This window comes from Protopterus annectens, chromosome 4.part1 (assembly GCF_019279795.1).
Source record: "Protopterus annectens isolate FY-2018-M chromosome 4.part1, PAN1.0, whole genome shotgun sequence".
In the NCBI taxonomy this organism is placed as follows: domain Eukaryota; kingdom Metazoa; phylum Chordata; order Ceratodontiformes; family Protopteridae; genus Protopterus; species Protopterus annectens.
The window spans coordinates 446,692,459-446,717,761 of NC_056734.1; positions in this window are offsets into that span (position 1 = coordinate 446,692,459).

The following is a 25,303-nucleotide window of genomic DNA, read 5'->3' on the forward strand; positions in this document are numbered from 1 at the left end:
ATTTGATTCTAATAGCTGAGGTTACCTGGATGCCACTAGGAAAACTTATCACCCCTTTTGTGGAGTCAAAATGTTTTGCCTAAGATTTTGTAAATATATTTACAATCTGTTATGTCTGAGAATAAATTTTATAATCTGCACACTGTTTATCAATGTGTATGCCTTTACTCCTTCCACATCTTATGTATCTATAAAAAAGGCTTCCTATTATGCTCAATATCTTTATATACATTTTCTTACAAATTTTTCTTGATATTATCTCACACTATACTTAATCTGTTTGTCCAGCTTATTTCAGTTTTCAGAGATGTAGTTCGACCTCTGTTCTATTTCTTATATATTTTTTGTCTCTTACCTTAATTAGATATCCTGTTCTTATAGAAATATAGCCCCCCTGATGTCGTATGCCTAGATCCTGATGTCAATCATTTTTTTTTATTTTTTGCACTCAATTTCTTTTTCAAAACTTTTAACATTCCATCTGCAGTTTTTCTACTGAACACCTCACTCCAGTTAATTTTACATAGTGACTATTTTGCTTCCATATGATCTGTAATTAACTTTCTGTGCATTGGTTTAGATTTCAGTTTGGCAGCATTATCTAGCAAATTAATCTTTATAAGTCCATGATCACTCCACATCAATGGTGGTAAGACTTGACTTGAAGTAACAGTAATTTCTTTAGGATCACATACAGTGTTTAGTAGGCTCCGTCTCCTGGTAGCATTTTTTACAATCTGAAGTAATTGTTTTTTTCTGAATATATGTTCTGAATTATTTCCTTACTAATGTTGTTGAATCAATATTATTCCAATCTGTTTCTGGCAAATTTAAGTCCCCAGCTAATATTATTCTTCCCTTTTGTGTTTCAAGCAAAAAAAATATGGATTCATCTAGGTCATCTGCACTTGATTTTGGTGGTCTACACACTCCAACAATTGTTATATGTTCCAAGATTGTCTTTATTTTCACAGTTACACAGTCCATAGTATTGGTGTTATCATTGAACATGTAATAATGACAGGTCTCATAGCTATCTTTAATCCCTATCATAACACCTCTACCTGATTTTTTGTTAGAATGTCTGTTACAGTAAAAACATACCCTGACAGAACTGGTTTCCAGTAATTATTCTTTAACCATGTTTCCCAAACAATAGTAACATCAATCTTGTGGGAAAGTAGCAAATTTTCCAATTAAAAAAAGTTATTAATGCTAATAGCATTGACAACCATCAGAAATACATCAAATGTTACTATCTGTGAACTGTTAAATTTTCAACCTGGAAAAAAATAATGCTCAGTGTTTGTCAAATACTGCAAAATGTATGCTGCAAAAATTCTGTTCCCTGATCTTGACAAATGCACACCATCCTGTCTGAAAACATGTGCCCAAAACTAGGCTGGGATGCTCTACACATTTCCATTTTTTAAAACAGGACATTTTTTCCATATAGATATTTACCCCAAAAAATCTTTTCATTCACAGTGACATGACTATCCTTTCTATAGGTGATTGTGAAAAATGTGTCCTAACACCAGTACAAGCTATATCATCTAAGATGGCTGTCAGTTCCCTACTAACAGTCGGAGAATCCTTGCAGACGAGATTAGTTGTACCAACATGAATAAAAACGGATCCATATTTCCTTACATTAAGGCGTTCCAAGGCTTGTTTCACATCTTCTGTTTTTGCTCTTGGCAAACATAACACTATTCAATGTTCATTATCTTCTCTGCAAATATAAATATCAGTTCCTGTAATAATTGAATGAATTTCCAATTACAAGAATATATTTGATGAGCAGCTCTGAAGAATCTTCAACTTCTAATACAATAACATCTGCTCTATCAATTGTTACAAAGGATAGATATTTAGCACCATTAATCCCACTGTTTCCACTGTGTATTAAATTGTCATCCAGCTGGTATAGTAAATCCACAGTTTGAGGCATGTAGTCAACATCTGTTTTTCTCTTCTTTTTTTTACAGTAATGTTCTTTAATCCTTCCATGTTCAATTTTGATTTCTTCCTTTCCGCTGCCCCTTGCCTTTATTTCTACCTTCTCTTTTGGAAAAATGATGCCTATTTCTGTAGACTGAAGGTTTCCATATAGAAAAATATTATTATTCCCTGTTACTTGTGTGTTACGTAACAAAGCAGTGTCCTTTTTAGTATGCATTCTCTTTACTTTCCAGACATTAATCAGTTTCTTTTTCTTTCTTGTTACTTGTTGAGAATGTTTTCCTTTTTTGTTTCCTTCTAAACAAACTGGATCCTCAGATTGCTGAATACTTGCATCCGGGATTCCAAAGTTGTCAGGGGCATCATCTTGTTTCATAGGGGTTGAATGACCTTTGCAGACAACAGATGCATCATTTCCTAAATCTGTTCTATTTGTTTTATGCCTAACATTATTTAGTTTATCAGTGCAGTCATTAATGTATGAAACATTTCTCCAAGTCATGCCAGTTGCACAAGTGCAATCGTCATCGTTAAGTGTAGATTTACTTCTAACAAGGGTAAGCAAATCATACAACTTTTGACACGAGGAACACAAATCAGCAATATTATCAGCTGTTACCTTTAAATATGCATAGCATTTATTCCACTGTAAAAGATATTTGTGCATTAGCAAATCGTTAATTGCATACTCATTTAAGGAATCCTTATTCAGCTTCAAATGAATAAAATATTGCAAAAGAAAAGAATAATCAAAATCAGTATCCACAGAATTCAGAGAACTTAAATCAACTCCTATGACAAAAATCACACAAGCAATATACAACTAAATACTACAGTAAGTTCAACAAAGTTGTTCTGACCCTACACGTTCTGCAAGCCAGACCAAAGCTATAATTCCTTTATGTCTTCTATTCCTTCCTACCTACAAATAGTGAAAAACAGTGATAACAAATAAAATATAAATTCAAATAAAACTTCTCTTACCAGTCAGCTCTACGGTGAATCACAAACCAAGGTAGGATTGTTTAGATATGCTCTATTGAAGTTACATTTGAAAATACAAGAGTTTTTTTTCTGGTTTGAAAAGCAGATAAAACTGTAGTTTTGTCTCTTAAAAGTGATTGAGATGTGCCAGTTGTTTTATTGCTTTTTATCTATAAAATTTCCAGATTGATGAGTTTGAATAAAAATAATAAAGAAATGAAATAATTTCAAAAACAGCTTGAGTATGCTTTCTTTTCTTCCTGCTTTCTAAAATTGTTGAAGGTTTTGGTGACATCTACAAGTGTGTGGTTTTATAGTCGCAATGATATGTCACAAAGCATTTCTGTATGCTTCTTTTTATATAGTGTAAATAAAGGCAGTGAAAAGTCTCAATACATGCAAAATTGTTAAAAGATATAACAACTACAGTTAGTCCAGGAAATTCAACAAATGCTTTATCTTCTGCCATTCTAGTTTGATCAAGTATGACCAGAATTTCTTCATGATCTGACTGTAAAGGTATTAACCAAAGGGTTATCAGACTTCCATTCTTTTCATTTCATAAATTCCTGTGATAGGAACGTGACACTGAAGAAATTTTGCATTTAAAACTTGGAAAAAAGAAACGAAAGAGAGAAGCACGATCAGGTACAACTTATACACTGTTCTGTGCACATTTCCAGTATACTAAACAAATGTAATTAATAACTGATGTCCAAGTCTAAAAGATGAATTGTTGAACTGTTGGCAGGAAAAATACAGCTGTTAATCCTGGCTGTGTGCAAGGAGCTTCATGCTGCAAGAAATAATGCTTTTGACAGTATTTGTTAAAGTTGTGTTCCAACACTAGACACAGACTATTCTCACATAAGCAAGAAAAATGGAGTGCTTACCTTGAGGGTGAAATGACTACATCTTCATCCAAAACAATGACTGTAAATGCACAAATTAAAAGGGAGACAGAGTTGAGTTAGAGAAATGTAGATGCTACAACAATCCTAGAAAAATGGGTCACTGCTACACTTTTTAGAATAAGTTATCAGCCAGACAAGAGTCAAAATGGTGTACTGAGGAGTGTAAGGTACATTTGTGACATTGTATTCTCCCTGTGCAACAACAAAACTCCACCTCTAGTGTGTAAGGTACATTTGTAACATTGTATTCTTCCTGTGCAACAACAAAAAACACCTCTAGTGTGTAAGGTACATTTGTAACATTGTATTCTCCCTGTGCAACAACAAAACTCCAACTCTAGTGTGTAAGGTACATTTGTAACATTGTATTCTCTCTGTGCAATAACAAAACTCCACCTCTAGTGTGTAAGGTACATTTGTAACATTGTATTCTCCCTGTGCAACAACAAAACTCCACCTCTAGTGTGTAAGGTACATTTGTAACATTGTATTCTCCCTGTGCAACAACAAAACTCCCCCTCTAGTGTGTAAGGTACATTTGTAACATTGTATTCTCCCTGTGCAACAACAAAACACCACCTCTAGTGTGTAAGGTACATTTGTAACATTGTATTCTCCATATGCAAAAACAAAACTTCACCTCTAGTTCTGTGCAACATGTTTGTTTTTATATTATCTTAGTTTTCACAACAGATATTTCTACTAAACTTTGCATTTGCTCTGCAAAGTAGATGAAAGAATGAACATTTGTTAAGCATTTTAATCTGACTACATTTCCAAAATACCAGCACATTTATAATTTACAAAATGAGAGATGTTCTAAATCAGAAAAAAAGAAACACTATTCAGTTGTCTGTCAAGTTTCTGCTTTGCAGCTACTTAGTGGAATCAGTATATAATTATATTTCAATCACAGTGTTTCTAAAATCAGGAGCTATACCATAATAGTATTAGCTATGACACAATTTAATAACTTCTTCTAAGTAATCTGTATCACCATTGTTCAGTTAAATAGCATTATAGTAATGTGATAGGAGGTGGAAGCAAACTATATACTGACTATTTGTAAAAGTGTAAAATTAAGATATGGTTGGGGCAAATAAATCAAATTCATAAGCATTTGTAATGGGGCAAAATGGAATTAATCAAAATAGCTGACTTCAAAAGACACAAATTGATATGACGTGTAATTATACACACATATAAATGTGAGTGTGTGTGTGTATGTATATATATATATATATATATATATATATATATATACATATACATATACATATATATTAATATACATATATGCACACATGTACATAAAACAGGTAACAGATTGAAAGATATAGTATAGATATATTTATAGGAACCATTAATTTACTTGCATTTTTAGAAAATGTAACTTCTGTAATGCCAGCATAAGTAATGAAATAGTCACATGATTGCAGAATGCCAGCATCACTTTATGTGAAATCACTGTACAGCAGGGATTGGGTATTTGCCCTTTCCTCAGTATTGTCTGATCTTGGATTTGGTGTATATATGAGAGAGTTTGTGGGTGTGTGTGTGTGTGTGTGTGTGTGTGTGTGTGTGTGTGTGTGTGTGTGTGTGTGTGTGTGTGTGTGTCTATAACAGGGAGTTTGGGGGGGTATATATATATACACACACAGCTTGTGGTTAGTGATTCATAAGGTGTTTCTTCCTGTCAGGGAGACAATATTATGATAAAGGATTGCAATATTATAGCTAAAGACAGCTATAACATACAGGTTTACATTTTTCCTTAGCAGAAAGGAAAAGTGTCAGAGGAGCTAGAATAAATGCAGACTGGGGAAAGCATATCACTGCTCTAGATTTTCAGCAAACAATGTGATATTTTGTATGAAGAACTGTTTTTTGTTTAATCTCATTCTCTTTTATAACCTGATGGTCTATGGGAGGAGCAAATGAACATTGAATAAAATTTTGGATATAAAGGAAAATGGACTGCTTCCCACGGACACTGGCTCATGTTGTATAGTTTTGCCTCTGTTTCTTCATTACTAAATAAGTGCACAAGTTAGCAACAGTTATCTTCAGTCATCTTATAGTTAAAAAGTAGGGACCGACATATTTAATATTTTTCTCAAGACAACTGCTCAAAATCATTATTTGCACCCCCCCATAGAAAGATATGTTTTCTGCATATTCACTTACGTACAATCATGTTCTGTTACTTCCTTTTATCAAAAAGATAAAGAAAGGACAAGTGTGCAAACATGAAAGATTTGCATTGCCATCATGTAAGTTTAAAAAGTTAACATTATCCTAATAATAATCTCACAAGAAAGTAGCTAAGCACCAGCGTTACATCCAAAACAGGCTTGATGAACATGGAACAGAAAATGCAGTCACCCAGCAGTGAATATATACCACGACATTTCAGATATGCAGTTCATAAGTGACATTGAATTAGTTCTTCAGGTAACAAAGTTTGTGGATAAACCACAAGTCCAGGAACCTGCTCACAGCTTGAAAGAAATTTTATGAATATTTTTATGAAAAAAAATTGACAAACGGGTTCCATAAGAGTTTATCTCAGTTTAACTAATGCTGTGTTACCAAATATTTGTCACATGAAGCTAAAATACTTTTAACATTATAAGTCTCAGATGAACATCAAGATGTAGAGATGTCTTGTAAATAGTTATTCATTTGCAATTACCTTTATCATTCATGATTCACAACTTTTCAAGTTATCAGAAATCCAGTATAATTCAGACTGCATTTATTTGCATGCCACATAATATGAAACATGTCAGCAGCTGACTTGTAACCACAGATTACACCATATGGTGTTGATAATTTAAGAATAGCTTCTAACATATGGAGAGACAGGGACATATTGTTTTAAAGCATAAGTAGCTGGTACATTAATTAAGGATAGGGTAAACTGTTGTATGCATTTACCCAAATTGATTTCCAGCTAAAGCATCATAGTTTCTTTGGCAATATTAATAACTATTTGGGAATGTGCATATTCATGTAATATGAGAAGTTTGCTATCATGTTGAAAAGATAGAAAATTCTGTCTAACTGGTATTTTAATGAGAGATGCTACACTTCAATTTATTTGTATCAAATCTTAAGAAATATCAGAATTTATCAGCACTAATCCTCATAAAATGTAAATGCTGAGTGGTACTTTTCTTAATTTAAATGGTTGATAATATTGCATTTTTCAATAATCTGATGCAGGTCAATATTTTCTAGCAAAATCAATGGTTTGTTACTGATGAAAATAGAATCATTGATAAGAAGTGGTAGCAGAAAAATAAATTATTTTATCAAGGGAAGCATTATCAGGAAATTATGAGTATCTAGAATTATGAGCTTAATATACAAGGATAATATATGAATTTTTTTTCAATAAAGTTAAGCTGATTTAATTGCAGTGCACACAGAGATTGACACACATAGAAAAAGAGATATACATGAATGCAATGAAATAATCCTATCATATAACTGTTTATTTAATTTCCAGGGTAGAACACTGATCTCCATGGACCTTTTTCAGACAGCTTGGAAGTGGTGACTGGTTAAGTGACTTGTTCACAGTCACACAGTTAGAGAATGGAGGCTGAAGGAATCACACCTTGCACCAGTGGACCACAGGAAACAGCTTGTTAACAGCTGCTTTATCCTCTAAGCCATTTCCCATGGACTGTATTTTCATTATAGTACATCATGTAAGTGCTGCGAGGAGGTATATGGAAATGCTGACTGTTATGTCTATGGAGAAGATGTTGTAGCATCAGCGAGCATGACATTGGATAAAAAACTTTACTGTTAAGAAGATCCATGTCCTCATGGATGCACTCGTGATGCACTTAGGTTGTATGGAAAATGTCTATTTGGAAAACAGTATCCTAGACAGGCTCAGGAGTGGAGCCAAGCACTGGTACACATAAATGCCATGGGAGAAGAAATCATGCTTTTGGTATGGTTTAGTCAGAGAGCTAATGATATAGTATCCCAAGACTGCAGTACAGCATGGCAGGATGCAATGACTAGCAATGCCACAGACGTCTACTGTCCAGAACATGGCACATGATAAGGAATATGTGCTGTCACTATGAGAAGATGACCAAGATGCAGAGGATTAAAGCATTGGTGGTATTCAAGGTGGCATGAATATGGGCAACTTGGTACAATTTCAATATGTACACACAGGTGTTACAGAAGGTCATGTGCTGCCATGTCATATATCTTAATACGACATAAATCTATTGACAAAATGCATGACTGAATACCAGTATTGATATGCTTCTCAATCAGGTAGAACAAGATTAGCGAAAAAATCAGAGACAACTGAAGGTACATATGGACTAGCTTCAATTCCACATGTACTAGTACTCACACGTGGATTTACTCATTACTGAGTAATTACGTGTAAGGTATTAATACAGTTTTATATGTTCCCTGGGATGGTACTGCAAGAAACATCAAAGATATGCACTAAGTAGGCTGTTGCTGACCATGCCTCTTAACCGTACTAAATTCTTCAGTATTTACTGGTTTTGAGGTCAAAATAATGGGGTGCAATGAATCCCAAGTGGCCTCTTTAATTCCCAAATTTCCTGTTTTTTTTTTTTTTTCATATTGCAAATTTTGCTGATGTCATCACATGCAGGGGCATGCACAAATCTGTCAGGTTTGTGAGCAGACTGCCAGCCTGTCGGAATTCGGCTGACATCTTCAGGGAACGTGTCATGTGTACTGCACTGCCTGACTGTTTATCTTTTTTTCTGTAAACTGGCAAGCAAGCAACATGCGTGTTTTACACTTTCACAACAAGGCAAGTTGACTTGTTTTTCAGCAAATCAGTGGTCACATGAGAGTCGAGACTGAGAAACTTGACTGAGCGAGAGACTAACAAGAGATTCAGTCAAGTCACTGTTCGGTGATCATTGTACATCTGTTCAATGAATGACTTGAGAGTAAGAGCAACTGCCTGTACTGTGCTTGTGCTCTTGCTAACCTAGTAGTAGTGTTTTTTTTTGTTTGTTTTAATTTAAACTAAAATTTAGTTCATCTGCAAGGCAAGCATGGAGGAGGGTTCCATTTCAGGCAGGAAGGTAATTCGTAGGCATTCATTTTTGGCTTTGTAATGTAACTTATCATTTTTTGTTATAGTGCAGTAGCAAGCAGCAGTTTGAAGAAACTACTAAACAATGAGGAAGTTTATCACCACCACCATTTCTTCCCCCAGCTCCTACAGATAAAAATAAAAAAAAAAAAAAAAAAAAAGAAAATGACAATGACAATGCTGCTTGTAGTCTAGCTAGGTAAGGTCAGGTGTCTGTGTAGTTGTTGCTGTGCTGTACCTTGTTTTTCTCCTTAGTCTCCACTTTCATAGTTATCCAGAAAGTCCATGGTGGTTTGCTTAACCACGTAGTTGAGAGGGAAATGTTTCATTTTGGCGCTTGAGCTTGTGCAATAAATGTTTTGTTTTGGTGCTTGAGCTTGTGCAATAAATGTTTTGTTTTGGTGCTTGAGCTTGTGCAATAAATGTTTTGTTTTGGTGCTTGAGCTTGTGCAATAAATGTTTTGTTTTGGTGCTTGAGCTTGTGCAATAAATGTTTTGTTTTGGTGCTTGAGCTTGTGCAATAAATGTTTTGTTTTGGTGCTTGAGCTTGTGCAATAAATGTTTTGTTTTGGTGCTTGAGCTTGTGCAATAAATGTTTTGTTTTGGTGCTTGAGCTTGTGCAATAAATGTTTTGTTTTGGTGCTTGAGCTTGTGCAATAAATGTTTTGTTTTGGTACTTGACTGCTTGTTCATGCATGAAATTGAGGCAGTGAGCTTTCATGTAAGGGGGTGCCATGCTACTGCCATCATTTAGTCACCATCACTTTTGTCACATATGGATCAAATGATAGACAGCTCTGACTACCAACGAGTGGCTAGCTGTGGCAGTAGATCACCAGACTGATACAGAATCATGTGATACAGACACCAGTTGTGGCAGTAGATCACCGGACTGGTACAAAATCATGTGATACAGACACTAATTATGGCATTACCCCCCCCCCCGACTGATGCAGAATCGTGGAATACAGACACTAGCTGTGGCAGCAGATCACCAGACTGATGCACAATCATGTGATGCAGAATGCAACAAGCCACCAACATTCTGCACACATGGACAGCAGCATACTGCAGCCCCCACACCAACACACACAAGGCTCACTTGGGCATTAGAAATGGGTTAGCAGGTTGAATGCTAATTCAGTGATTATCTATCTAGGTTCTAACATTCTTCTGTAACTCCCTATGAATTATTGATTAGTGTTATTACTGAACATTTGACTAGGTAGACTGCATCTTTTGATAAACATAAGACGTGGATCATGAAAATGAGATGGTGAGTCATTAAACATTACTTTATATGTTGATAGTACTATGAGGAGAAAGAGAAGGTACACCTCCTACTAAGTTGTCATGAGATATCTTGCCATGCAGCAAGTGATGGTATAGTGAACTTGTGTGCTATATGTGGGAATTAAGGTCTAGTTCCAGGATGCTGGACCACGATGTTAGTGATATAGCCACATGCATCATATATTACATAACAGTTGCTTGAATGGTAAGTGATAACCCTTTCTATTAGGGTAGCTCTCCACTTGTTGTCCATATGGGATCCCGATAGCCACTCGGGTACAATTTGTTACACTGAGCACCTCTGATAAGTGTGACATTCCACAGAAGACATGCTTGATAGTGTCTCAGTTATATGATGATGCTGAGAAATAGATATGCTCAACCACATGATCTAGAAGTATATTGAGGACCTACATCTGTATCCTCAAGGCCATGCATTCCCCTAGTTCAAGTTTGTGTCCCATACACATTCAACAAAGCCCTTATAACCTTCCTATCCAGTATAAAATGGTCAAGCACTTCCTGCTCCTTAATGTTGTAATGAGTCGGCCTTTCTCTATATCTCCCCCTCCAAGACAACCAAGCACAACTCTGTGCCTTTGGTTGCAGCATGGCAGAGGTAAGCTCCTCAAAGTGTGAAACAACAAAATTCACAGCAAAACCAAGAACCCTTACTGATTGCAAAGTGGCCAGAAAAGACACAACTTGGCTTTATATAACATGTACACAATGCAAATTTGTGTAGCAAATTGTGACTCTTTACATGCATCTCATAACTGAAAGGTCATTAAATACTCATTTGTACATGACTGTCTGCAACTTTTTAAGGGTTGCATATATGCACAACATATGTATATAAGTTGCATTTCATCTGTGACTGTGTGCAGCTAGCGCATATACCCACTGCGTATATGCTTAATGACTATGAATACCAGCCTGAACTTCAATTTACTCCATATTTCAGTCTCAGTCTTAAGACTAGGCAGTATCTGATCAAAATTTAAATGGCTAAATGCGACAATATTAGTTATGCACTTTATCCCTAAAGTACTTTAAAGACATTCAAGATACATTATTTTTTTGCAACAAAAGAAGGCTGAATCAAGAAAATCAGGCAGACTTGTCAGCATTTACTTTATAAGCTAATGCACTGCTAGGGACATCAGTTCTATACAATAATCAAGGAATAACTCTGAACGGCTTTTGAAAGTGTAATGGAATGTTATATGTAAAATATGTTATATTAAAAAATGAACTGCAGTTTTTATACCAATAAACCTAAGGTCTTAGAGAATATTATAGCAATAACCCACGCCTGGGTGTGGGTAATGCTAAATTTACCCAAGGTTGGCGTGGTTTGGTCCCGAGGCAAGCCGAGGACCAAACAAAGCCAACCGTGGGTAATTAGCATTACCCACACCCAGAAGTGGTTATTGCTATTATATACGACATTATTTAAGAAAAGAAACTGTTACTTTTCTTAAATAATGGCATAGTATAATGCCTGTTTACTGCCCTTCCGCAGATGTCTGGCATCCGCGGCAGTTCTGATGTACTCAGAGCTGTGGGCAAAAGCAACGGAGAAAGCAAGATCTCCGTTGCTTTTTATCTCGCTATGTTAAATGAGTTTAACATAGCGAGACAGTTTAAAATAAGCAACGGACATCTCCGTTGCTTATTTTAAAACTGTCTCGCTATGTTAAACTCATTTAACATAGCGAGACAAAAAGCAACGGAGATCTTGCTTTCTCCGTTGTTTTAACACTGCTCGCTATGTTAAATGGGTTTAACATAGGGAGACAGCTTTAAAATAAGCAACGGAGATCTCCGTTGCTTATTTTAAAGCTGTCTCGCTATGTTAAACCCATTTAACATAGCGAGACAGTGTTTAAAAAAAACGAGTTATACTAATGGAAAAAAGTCCGGGCGACCGGACCTTTTTCCATTAGTATAACTCGATTTACAACGGGCATGCTGGCCAATCAGCGTGCACGTTTTGGGGGGGATCATGGTATAATAGAAAATAATGGCTTTACTGTGAGTATACAAAGGACAGTGAGATAAAGAACAACTTGCCTTGTAGATGTCTTGATTTTTATAGGAGAAAACAACCTTCTGTTGACAAACAAATATATAGTAGGTAAATTGTATAAAACTTTGGCATATACCTTGTCATATAATTCTCTAGAAATAGATTTTTTTTACTGTAGTGAAAAGACATTGGTCATTAACTCATTCAAAGGCTTTTCTTGCATCTAAAGAAGGACACTATGGTTATTATCAGAACTCGTATTATGTTACAAAATCTAATTTGATATGAAGTTATTGTTATGTGTTTACTTTGATTCTCTAAAACTAGACTGAAACTTGAGGGTAATTTAACCAGATGCTAAATGGAGACTCAGAACTAAAATGGTAGAAACTATTTTGCATCAAGGTTTATTAATAAAATAAAATGATTTCTTTTAACAGAAGATGCCTCATTCAAATGACAAACACAACATGAAATTTCAGTCTCCTCAAGATAAAATTATGGTTAATTTAAGAAGATAAGATCTCAATTAAATCTCTGTGGAAACTTGACCCATTGTTGCAGGAGGCATAAACTGAAACTACAGTGAAACATGAACCCCCGGATTCAGCAAGCCCTGCATGGCATGCAGGAATAATGCAGGAGCTCCTGGAGGCAATATGGCCACTGTGCGATCCAGGAATAAGCTGCAGGGACGTGCACGAGCGCTCCTGCACTATTCCTGCACAGACACAGCTTCTGTATGCAAATTACCCCATTTGCAGGTGAAAACCATGCAAATGAGGTGAATTTGCGATCCAGGAAGCTGTCAGCCGGCCATGCAGGACTATTATAGTGTGCAGAAATGTACTCGGTTAGTAACTGAGTACATTTCTGCAAACTACAAAATGGAGCCATGACAGCTCCAAATAAAGTGTGTATATTATGTGGAAACCATGTCAATGGCCAAATATATGGCCATTGGCATGGAAAACAGTTGCAAAAATAAAAAAAAATAACTTTTATATTTTTTTAGCCGATTTTGTCTGTTTAAGCATAGGGCAGTGGCACGCAAATGGGATCGGGGCAAAAATATAAAAAATAACCTGAAATAAGCATTCTAACCAAAATCACTATTTTGCCATTATACTCAATGGCAGGCAGAAGACAACATGGCCTGTGAATAGTGGTTGATAAGAGGGAAGACTCAGTGTGGGACCTGTAACTATGCATTAGTAGGCAATCCTATGCAAATGAGGGGAATGATACTGAATCCCAGATTTCCCATCAATGCTAGCCAGCACCCAACAGTGTAATTGCAGAAATAGCATGGTTCAATCCTAACAGTTAACTGACATCATAGGGTTGTGTATCAGGTATACTGTAAGTGTATTGGAGCCCTGTGGCTTGGGTTTGCCCTTAGCTTAGCAGAACTAAGCAAAGGGGTGTGTCTGAGGCTGCCTAGCACTCTTTACATTGCCTAAGCAGGTGTGCATGCCATGCATCATGTTTTAAAGGAAAAAAAAAAGTAAACCAGGAAATAGCAGCTCTGTACACATTTGAGCACTGTGTTTGTGCGGCGTGCCCACGGGCTTAAACAGGAAGGCAATGGGAAGGGAAAACAGCAGTAGGAAGCTAATCAAGGAGAACTAGCATAGCTCTCAGGTGAAATGTATCAGAATCAGCCAGTTACACAGGCAGCAGTCCAGCCCAGAACACTACTATAAACTATGCAAAGACCTTTCCCTCTGTTTTTTTCCCACATACTCTACACCACCGGTGTATACAAGTGGGGAAATTTTAACAAACAAAAACAACAAAATTATAGGGGCTGCAGCAGCTATCATACATCAACATGTGAAAGAGGCTGTGGGTGGTGAGGATAAGCATGCTGTCGACCAACCTACAGTGAGAAGATGGAGAAGAGTGTACAGACCCATGGTAACCTACCAGGGGCTATATGAGCTGGAGATAGTGGAGTGCTATAGGTTGCACAGGGACGTCCTACAGCAAATTGTTGAGCTGTGCCACCCACACCTGACACACAGAACTAACAGAGGGGAACCCATCCCAGCAGATACCAAGCTATGTGCAGGCCTAAGAATACTAGCCACAGGTACCTTCCAAAGGCCAACTGGGGATATCAAGGGGATATCACAGGCATCAGCATCCAGGGTACTCCACCATTTCCTGGATGCCATCTCAGCACATGGCAGTGAGCGCATATATTTTCCCAACACCCTTGAGGTGTTGGCCAGCAATATGCATCTTTTCCACCAAATAGCAGAATACCCTGAGGTATTGGGTGCTATAGACTGCACGCACATACACATCAAAGCACCACCTGGGGAGCAGGGTATGGTCAACATCAACCGCAAGGGCTTCTCCTCCATCAACTGCCAAGTCGTATGTGATACCCAGGGCATTATAATGAATGTGTGTGCTAGCTGCCCTGGAAGCTATGACTAGTCTCACAGCTGGCACCTAACACAGCTGTACCAGAGATTTGCCAATGGGGACATCCCTTATGGTCACCTAATGGGGGATGCTGGTTATGCACTGGAGCCATAGCTGATGACACCCATCAGAAATGCACACACACCCGAACAAGAACTCCATAATGAGGCACACGCACAGACCAGAATTATAACAGAGCATGTGTTTGGGATGCTCAAGTCATGGTTCCAGTGCCTGGACACATCTGGTGGAGCCTTGCAGTACTCACCAGCTACATGAATTCAAATTGTCATTGTATGTGCCATGCTACACAATATGATCCTGTGGAAACAGCTGCAGCAGGAACAGCATGGGGCAGGTCCACACAGCCCCCCACCACTGCCAAGGCCGGCACAGGCACAGAGTGACTCAGAGGAGGTACAACCTGAGCCTGCCCCAGTAGGCAGAAGGAAGCTTGCCCAGTATGCCCTGCCCTTGACAAAGAGGCAACACATAGCACATACACTGACACAATAGGGACCCAGGGAATGACACCTCTCTCTGACTCGCACATACAGTAAAAGGGATGCCAAACATGACACTAGCTGTACTCAACCATTTATAGGGAGTGTACTATGTGCATCCGACATAGGCAGCCCTCCAGCACCATCCTCAATACTGGCACAGCCACAAGGTAAGCCACTCTTCCTACCAATTGCTGAATGGAGTAGTATGTGTTGTTACTTGTATCTATGGTATGGATGTGAGCATCCAAGGGAATTGGGTGGCTGAATGGGATGCCAGCAGGATAGTAGACACCTTTAGTGGCACCATGCGATCTGTAACACATACTGGTGTCACCATAGTAGCCAGTAATACACATGGTGACAAAACCCACTGCAGGAAATGTGGTGGGCCACATGTGTGTCCATATGACACACACATGTCAGTCAAGGAGGCTCACATACACAAAAACAGTCTCAGCCAGCAAGACAGGTGTAGACAAACAAAGGCTGTGCTAAGACCTCTTATTGATGGCTATGGGTAACCCCCCCCCCCCCCAGGCCTACACAGACAGACTACAACAGGTCAGGCAGTGGGATGTTAGTTCTGAAGGGTAAGAAGTCAGAAACTGAAATGTAGATCAATCAAACCTAAGACTTGTAGTACACTGCTATGCCTCTAGTCACATGATAGGTTAGTATACAGAATGAAATGGAGTACCTGACATATCAGTACAGTCATAGCAAATGTGTACAAGTGTCAGGTGTGCCCCCAGTCCTATGTAGAAATGTAGTAAGAGTCTTGTGTGCCCCCTCAATCCGATGTAGACACGTAGTAACAGTCAGGTATGCCCCCCCAATCCTATGTAGAAATATAGTAACAGTCAGGTGTGCCCCCCCCAATCCGACATAGAAATGTAGTAATAGTCAGGTGTGCCCCCCAATCTGACGTAGAAATGTAGTAACATGTATGTGTAGGTATAATAACAGTGGAGCACAGATTACCTGAGCTGGTCAAGGTAGCAGGATAGATTGTACCATGTGTACAGTATGTAGGTCTGCGTGTGTTAGTCTGGTGTGTGTTGTATATTGTGTGAGAGTGGTCAGTATGTATTGCATGGTGAGATTTGTCCTGGTGGCCATTGCCCAATACTGTCGATGACAGGGCCAAGTCCTCACAACTGCAGTGCCAACTGCAATGTTTCCCAGTATAACACATTCTAGCAATAAGCTATTGTAAATGTTTGGAAGTAATATGGGTCACCATCTGAAAGATGGACATGACATGACTGTCAGCCCAGATGTACAAGCAGTACATGGGGGGAAGTATCCCAGACAGACAATGTATAATATGTAACTGTCAAATGGACACACCCTTGGAATTGTACATACAGGTTTGCAGCACTTTATCTGGGCTTGTAGTAGAGAATACAGATGTCAACTGGCCAAACACTGGCAGACCACAAAGGTCATAGGAATGATGTATTGAGAAACTGCTGTTGTCCCTGCACAAGCCAGCATAAGTAGAATGTCCCATGCATATATGTGAGTTAGATTCAAGTAGTGTCCATAGCACAGATTTGCCCAGCTCACCCAACCACCACCCACAGGTACCTCACCAGTTATATCCCTGCTGTTGGGAATGAGTACAATATAACCCCCACCTGTCTATGGCAATAGCAAAAAAATGCAGCATGTAGAGCAGGTGTCCCATGCAGGTGTGTCCCTAGCTGTAAGCAGCACCCTGCCACCATCCACACCCCTGGATCAATACTAACAGAACATATTGGCATGAACACCTAGCACACCTACCCTGTCACCCCAGGGGAATATACTGTATTGCAGTCTGGGACTGTAGGACTGACAGAATGCAACAGGCTGCTATAGCTGGCCTGCATCACTACCAAATGGCCTACAGTCCTCTGCCAAAGGCCTGTGTCTCACCCATACTGCCAATGTATGTTATGTCATGGACTCCCAAATAACAACATAACACAGTCCACAGAACCCATATGCAAGGCCATGTGGACAAATCACAGTAACATGTCCACCATGTCCTACTGCATGAACTGTGGACCAACACCAATTTACTGCTGTGATGAGGTGATAACTATAGATAAAATATCAGAGAATGTTCACAAAATGTATGGAAGAGGATAGAATAACAGAGGGGGGCTGGGAGCATGGGTGGCATGGAGTGTGTGAAGTCTGGAACTCAGCTGTGTGCACATACTATCCCTGGCTGCAAACACAAGAATGGGTGGCTACAAACCTGCTTGTAAACCACAATGTGTAGGGGTAATGTCCAGAATTATGACCCCTGCCTCTGGGTAACCTGTGTGAATCTGTACAGCTGTGAGATATTAAACAGTAAAGATATGGCCATACTGTCACATTGATGGATGTACAAGTATGGGATCCTCTGTCACCACTGTACCAAGGTGCTGAACCAGTTACACAGACCCATCAGCAAGTGTCTGCAGCTCTCCCCTCCGGAATTGCATGAGTGTGCAAGAATATGTAGGTGTTTGACCACAATACTGGACACAGCTGCATGCAGCCTGTGTTTCCCAGGACATTACTGCAAACAAATATGTCTACCTGACAGTACTTGATGACATAAAACATCACAGTGTATAACAGTACACATGTCTGAATATCTCTGCTAACACCAGGACCATTTAGCAGAAGCAGTACAAACTCAACTACCTACAGTAGCCCACTATCCTTTGCCCAATTGGACCCCATATTGTCAACTGATCTACAGATATCCTGCAGAAACAGTTTGCTAGCTGTAGGTGTAAAACACAAAAGTCTGCACTGGAGTACAATCTACCACGAATGGATTCACACATCCAATACAAAAGGTCATACTGGGCATGCTCTCAAACTTAGAGAAATGAAGGCTATGTCAGACAACAAAATACTGAAAGGTCATACTGGGCATGCTCAAACACATACAGAAATGAAGCTCATGTCTGGCAACAACAGTGGACCATACATATCTGACAGTCGTAGATGTTAGTGCATACACTGCACCAGTCATTCTTTGCACACACATTGGATAGGAATACACACATATATCCAAGGAGAACACACTATAATATGCCAAAAGTACACATACATAGATGTGCGGAAGAGAGTGACAGTGACAAAGAGCCATCCTGCCCATTGCCCTACTATGGCAAGCCTGTGGATGTCTTCACCTTGAAGTACACCTTTGGGGACAAAGTAGCTCATTAATCTCTGTAGCGCACCCTATAACTGCATAATGCTGTAGTGTGATGTAGGAGTTCTAATCCCAGATGTGGCAACTGTGTGTGTGTGTCTCTGTCAGGATCAATGTATTTTAGGCTAGTCACACTCACTACAATTTCAAATGCCTTACTTTGGCATGCCTGCTGATGTCATTCACTTTGAAATACACCTTTGGGGAAGGAATACCTCAGCAATCTCTGTGGCGTGTCCTATAACTGCATAATGGTGTAGTGTGATAACCTACTTAGGTAGGAGTTCTATTTCCAGACATGGCAAGTGTGGATGTTTGTGTGTGTGCTAGTTTGTCTGTGTAGGGAGCAATGCTTTTGAGACCATTCACAGTCACTACAACCTCCAGTGCCCTTCTTTGGCAAGCCTGCTGATGTCATTCACTTTGAAATACACCTTTGGGGAAGAAGTCTCCCAGTAATCTCCATGGCACATCCTATAAATGCGTAATGCTGTACTGTGATAAAATAGCTAGGTATGAGTTCTATTCCCAGACATGGTGTGTGTGTGTGTGTTAGTTTGTCTGTGTAAGGAACAATGCTTTTGAAGCCATTCACAGTCACTACAACCTCCAGTGCCCTTCTTTGGCAAGCCTGCTGATGTCATTCACTTTAAACTACACCTTTGGGGAAGCAGTAGCCCAGTAGTCTTTGTGGTGCATCCTATAACTGAATAATGCTGTAGTATGATAACCTCATTAAGTCAAAGTTCTATTCCCAGACATGGTAAGTGTGGATGCTGGTGGCTGTTAGTTTGTCTGTGTAGGGAGCAATGCTTTTGAGGCCATTCACAGTCAGTACAACCTCCAGTGGCTTTCTTTGGCAAGCTTGCTGATGTCATTCACTTTGAAATACACATTTGGGGAAGCAATAGCCCAGTAATCTCTGTGGTGTGCCTATAACTGTGCAATGCTATAATGTAATAAACTTGTTAGGTATGAGTTCTATTCCCCAACATGGCAAGTGTGGATGTTAGTTTGTCTGTGAAGGGAGCAATGCTTTTGAGGCCATTCACAGTTACTACAACCTCCAGTGCCCTTCTTTGGCAAGCCTGCTGATGTCTTTTACTTTAAAATACATCTTTGGGGAAGCAGTCACCCAGTAAGCTCTGTGGTGTGTTCTATAACTGCATAATGCTGTAGTGTGATAAACTAGTTAGGATGAAGTTCTATTTCCAGACATGGCAAGTGTGAAACTCTGTGTGTGTGTGTGCGCATGTGTGCGTTTGTGTGTGTAGGGAGCAATGTTTTTTGGCCATTCGCAGTCACTACGCACACCTACAAATGGAGAATATTGATAATGTGCAGTAACAGAGACCTGATCCAAGCCTCCAGGGAGCACCCCTGCAATACCAGGTACAGCTCTCACCACACCTGTTGGCTACCTTGGCTACCAAACCAGGACCAAAATAATAAAGGTGGAGGTGTGTCTATATTCACCAAGAATATTCACACCACCAGGCTACTTGCCCAACAGAATGTGTCTGAAATACCCCTGGTGCAACTAACAGTAGGTTAGACTGCATTCCACATTGTATAGCTTGTTACAGATCCCCCACCATGCCCCATAATACCCACTACAGCCTTTGAAACATACTGTGAAATATCATGATACAAGCAAACACCTTAATACTGGGTGAGTTACACTACCCTGCTATTAACTGGGAAAACTACATGTGTGCCAATACGTGTGCCCAATGATTCTTGGAAGTCACAATTCCCAATGGCCTGGATCATGTAACCCATAATCTCACCAGGGGCTCAAATATCCTAGACCCGTCATTACCAACATGATACATCAATGCTCCACACCAATGGTCACCCCATTGGTGGTCAGGTATGCCCATGAGCTAATCACCCTTAACATCAACATCCCTCCCCCACACCCCAGTAAGGACATCTCTGTAACACACATCTCCAAAGCCAATGTCATGCTACACATGTCAGAAGTGACTAACATCATGACACCCATGTAGAAGGGAACTGAAAGGACAACTGCTGAATCATACATGAAGGCACTGTACGAGCACTTCCACTTGTGCATGAATTGTGCCATCCAATAATGAACCAAGATGCTCCCCATCCAAGAAAAGGATGCCAATGTGGTGGCCCCATGCCATAAACCTACTGTACAACAAAAGGAGGAAACTCTTGCAGGAATGGGGGACTTTCCAGGTTGCAATATCCTCCCTTACCAGCTACAGTAGAAGGCAGAGACCCCTCATAATATCCACCAAGGCTAGTTACAAACATTATATAGCCACAGATGCCATAGACAACTGCAAGCCATTACATAGGTATGTGAGGAATCTAAATAGCAATTCTCAGAACTGCTGTGGGCTACATCAGGATGGTACTAAATCTACTGCACCCAGGGATATTGCCAATATCCTGGCAGATTGATTCAGTGCCAACTGCACCCCCCTCCCAACCCGACAGGACCCATCTCAACATGGATAGATTGCCATATGCCGGTAATAATGGCCACATAGTTAAAGACCACACTCTACATAGCTATGACAACAGAAGCCATGGGACCAGTCAACATCCCAGGCTGTGTACTACATGAGCTACAAACTGCACTTGCACTTCACCTACATGCCATGTCTAATCATAGCTACACCTCAGGCTTTGTGCCCACTGTGTGGCACACAGCTACAGTTATCCCAGTTCACAAGGGGGGATCCAACTTGGATTCTGGGAACTACAGCCCCATCAGTATGAAGTGCCTGCCCTGCAAGGCCATGGAATGTATTATCATGGAAAGTAAAACAAAGGCATTGGCAACCTGCAAACACTGGACCCTATCCAGGTTTGGTTTGTGAAGGGACAATCATATCACCTCAACCTGAATGACAACTGTGAATCCATCTCCAGAGCCGTGGATGATGGTAAGGTGGTTCACACAACCTATCTAGACCTTGCCAAGCCCTTTGAAACCATCCCCAGGCTGGAATCATGTATAAATGTATCATGCTGGTCATTAATCCTAATGCCACTTGATGGGCTGCTAACTGCTGTACTGACACAACCCACACTGTAAATGTAGGTGACACCAACCCAAGTCTCAGGCAAGTGACAGTTGGAGTACCTTAGGGTTCAGTCCTGACACCGCCCTTGTTCGGCATCTACTGCTCTGAAGTACAGTCCAACAGTAAGGGACACTGGAAAACAAAGGTCGCAGATGAGTGCACACTGGGAGTCAATACTGAATCCCCACATGATGCGGATATTCTACAGAAGGGCCTTACAGAAAGACATGCGTGGTGCCTGAGCCATGGCCTCAAGATCAATGCCAAGAAATATATAGCTATCCCCATTGGGAAGGGATGTGTACCTGTGAAGTACCACATAGGTGGCTGTATACTAAACACCTAAAGTGTGATAGACATAGGAACACAGGTGGACAGTGGTGTCACCTTTGAAAACCACATCACCACAACAGTCAGGAAACCCACCTATGTGGCACACCTCCCACTAAGGGCTTTACATCCAGGAAAAGGAGCCCATTGTCCCACTGTAGGCATCTCTCAGTAAACCCAGTACAGACTACAACGGCTTGTCATGTATGTACCTCACAAGACATCCACAACAAGTAGAGAAGCTGCAGACATACCTCATGAAATGACCACAGGCCTAAACCAGATGCCCTATGCTGACCGTCTGAAAATCAGCCAGTAATACTCTGTCACATATTGTGTACTCAGAGGCGATCTCTGCTAAACATAATATGCCATGTCAAACCCACAGCTGTTGGACATGCTACACTTAGAGAATTCAAAACCCTCACAGCCACATGCTCCAGGGATCCAAATCCTGTCATCACAATGAACTATACATGAAGGAGGGATGTGTTCCTGACCCAGAGACTCCCCAGATTCTGGAATAGACTGCCCACACATGTCAAGCAGAGTGCCCCTTTAGCCCTCTTCAACAGGAACCTGGATGATTGGATGGGAGATAGGACATTCACCCCCATGGATCATGTCAGCTGCCCTGCTAGACAGCGGTGCAGGGAAATATCTATTATGGGAAGACATAGCCAGAGAAATGTCATGTCGAGGCATGTATAGGGCCTAGGGCCGATAGCCTAGTATCAACGTATGACCCTATGAACCTATGAACTACACCTTCCATTGCCCAACCTTGGCAAGGTTGCTGTTGTCATTCACTTTGAAATACACCTTTGGGGATGGCATAGCCCAGTAATCTCCATGGTGCATTCTATAACAGTGTAATGCTGTAGTGTGATACACTAGTTTGGTAGGGGTTCTGTTCCCAGACATGGCAAGTGTGGATGTTTGTTTGTCTATGTAGGGGGCAATGCTTTTGAGGCCATGCACATTCACTACAACCTCCATTGCCCTTCTTTGGCAAGCCTGTTGATGTCAATCACTTTGACATACACCTTTGGGGAAGGCATAGCCCAGTAATCTCCATGGTGCATCCTATAACAGCATAATGCTGTAGTGTGATATATTAGTTTGGTAGGGGTTCTGTTCCCAGACATGATGTGTGTATTTGATTGTCTGTGTAGGGAGCAATGCTTTTGAGGCCAGTCACAGTCAATACAACCTCCAATTCCCTTATTTGGCAAGCCTGCTGATGGCATTCATCTTCAAATACACCTTTGGGGAATAAGTGGCCCACTACTCTCCCTGATGAGTGCTTTAACTGAGTAATGCTGTAGTGTGATGTACTAGTTAGGTAGGAGTTCCAATCCCAGACATGGCAGCTGTGAGACTCGGTGTGTGTGTGTGTCTCTGTGTTTGTCATTCGTATCCTGTGTGGAGGTGGCTGTGAGTGTGTAACAACTGGACCCATTGTGGAGTAGGTTTTTTAAATTTCTTATATGGTTGGCCTATTATATGTCACAATGTCCACCTTACAAGGATAACAGATGTCAAACAGTAGAGAGGCTGGGGTTGACAATCCATACCCCTACATGTGACATCAAGGCCTGGTGAACAAATTAGGCAAGCCTTGCATTACCCAGAGAACACTCTCAACCAATGTCTCATAGACAAACACACTCAGCTAGGCAACAACCGCTTTGTTGGTAGTTCCCTGCATATTTCCCACAGATAGCAACCATGGTGTGATTGTAGCGGACTACAGAGGGCATGGCACCATGTCCCATCACTACAATAGGCACATAATTGCAGGCAGTGCACCTTCACTATGTTCCCCACTGGACGCCTGCAACAACTGTAGTGCCATCAAATGTGACCCACAAAGGACATACCATGCCTTAAACACATGCCCTGTATTTACAGATGCCACTGACACTAGGGAATACCTGTATCATGCTGTCAATGTAGGTGCAGGGTCAACCTGGTGACCATTGCCAATTCCCATCACATGAGTCCAGGAATGGCACATCTGATGATAATCTGTGTACACAACATGGCCCAGACACCCCAGGTACAGTTCCACATGTCACAGAACATGAATGTGGGGCATGTGCACATCCCAGACACCATCCATGTCATGGACTATAGAACACACACATGGCAAGCATTGCACAGCACTGGCCACCCACAATAGTAACCCAGATGACTGAATGCTGAATGCAATACCCATGGATGCTGAATACAATACCCACCTGTGTTGGCCAATCTAGACACTACACCCCTGAGCCACACTGCAGACCATTGTCATATGGCCTGATGCCAAGGTATACCCTTCACTTAGCCTTGTACAGCCTTCTGGCACAGTCAACCACTACACACCTGTGAAGCAATGTACTCATGCATGTCAGTACTGGCAACCTGTGTCTGTGTGTGTGTGGAGTATAATGATTTTGACCCCATTCACACTCACTACACCTCTGATTGGCCTACTGAAGCATGCCGTCTGATATCAGACACCTTCATATATCCTTTACCCATATATCATCCAAATAACCCCTGTGGTGCATGTGATACCTGTGTATTACTGTATTGTGGCAAACTGGCTAGTTAAGAAGTCTATTCCTGACCCTGCCAACTGTGTTAATGTGAGTGAGTCCCTGAGAGAGTGTGGCTGTGTCGATGTTGACACCTGTTCATGTGGACAGACACGTATACTACACCTACCTTATCACTCCTATATCACTGTTGCAGATGTCACTCACCATCACATATACCTTTGGACAGCTACCCAACATGCATGCTATGTGGTGCATGGAATAACTGCATAGACATGTGATAGCAGTACATAGTCAGTCAGGAGTTTGAAACCCCATAAAGGTAAGTGTGTAACACAAACATGCTTATGTTTTACTCTCCCACCCCCTTCCTGTCTTATTTTGTCTCTGTCTGTCTCTTTCACTCCCTCTCTGGAGGATGTGGAGAAGTACACCTGCTGTTCTTAGGCAGCAGCTTGTGTTTGCTCATGATCAGCTGATGGCCTCTGCACGAATTGCAGTCCCCCTCTAGCTCACTGCATGTGGAACAGCTGTGGTAACATTCTCATAGCCAATTGCATGGAAACACACTCCAATATCTAGGAACATCATGTGGGTATTGGGCCTTTTTATTCACTGTGTGCAGGACCTCGTGTTGGTGTTTGGCAAACAGCATCACAGATAGCATTGGGATTTACCTCTAACAACATACACTGTGGAGACATCACTCTTATCCATATGACTATGTTACATATAAGGGTAGTAACCCAGGATACTTGCCATCACACTGGCATGTAGTGTATCATGCCGTTACTACTGTTGACAGTACTTTCCCAGGCAAGAGTAGATTGCTAAATGTAGTACTGGCAACAAGCACCACTGCATGCATAGCTGGACTCTGACGCCTCACTGTCATGTTCCTGGTG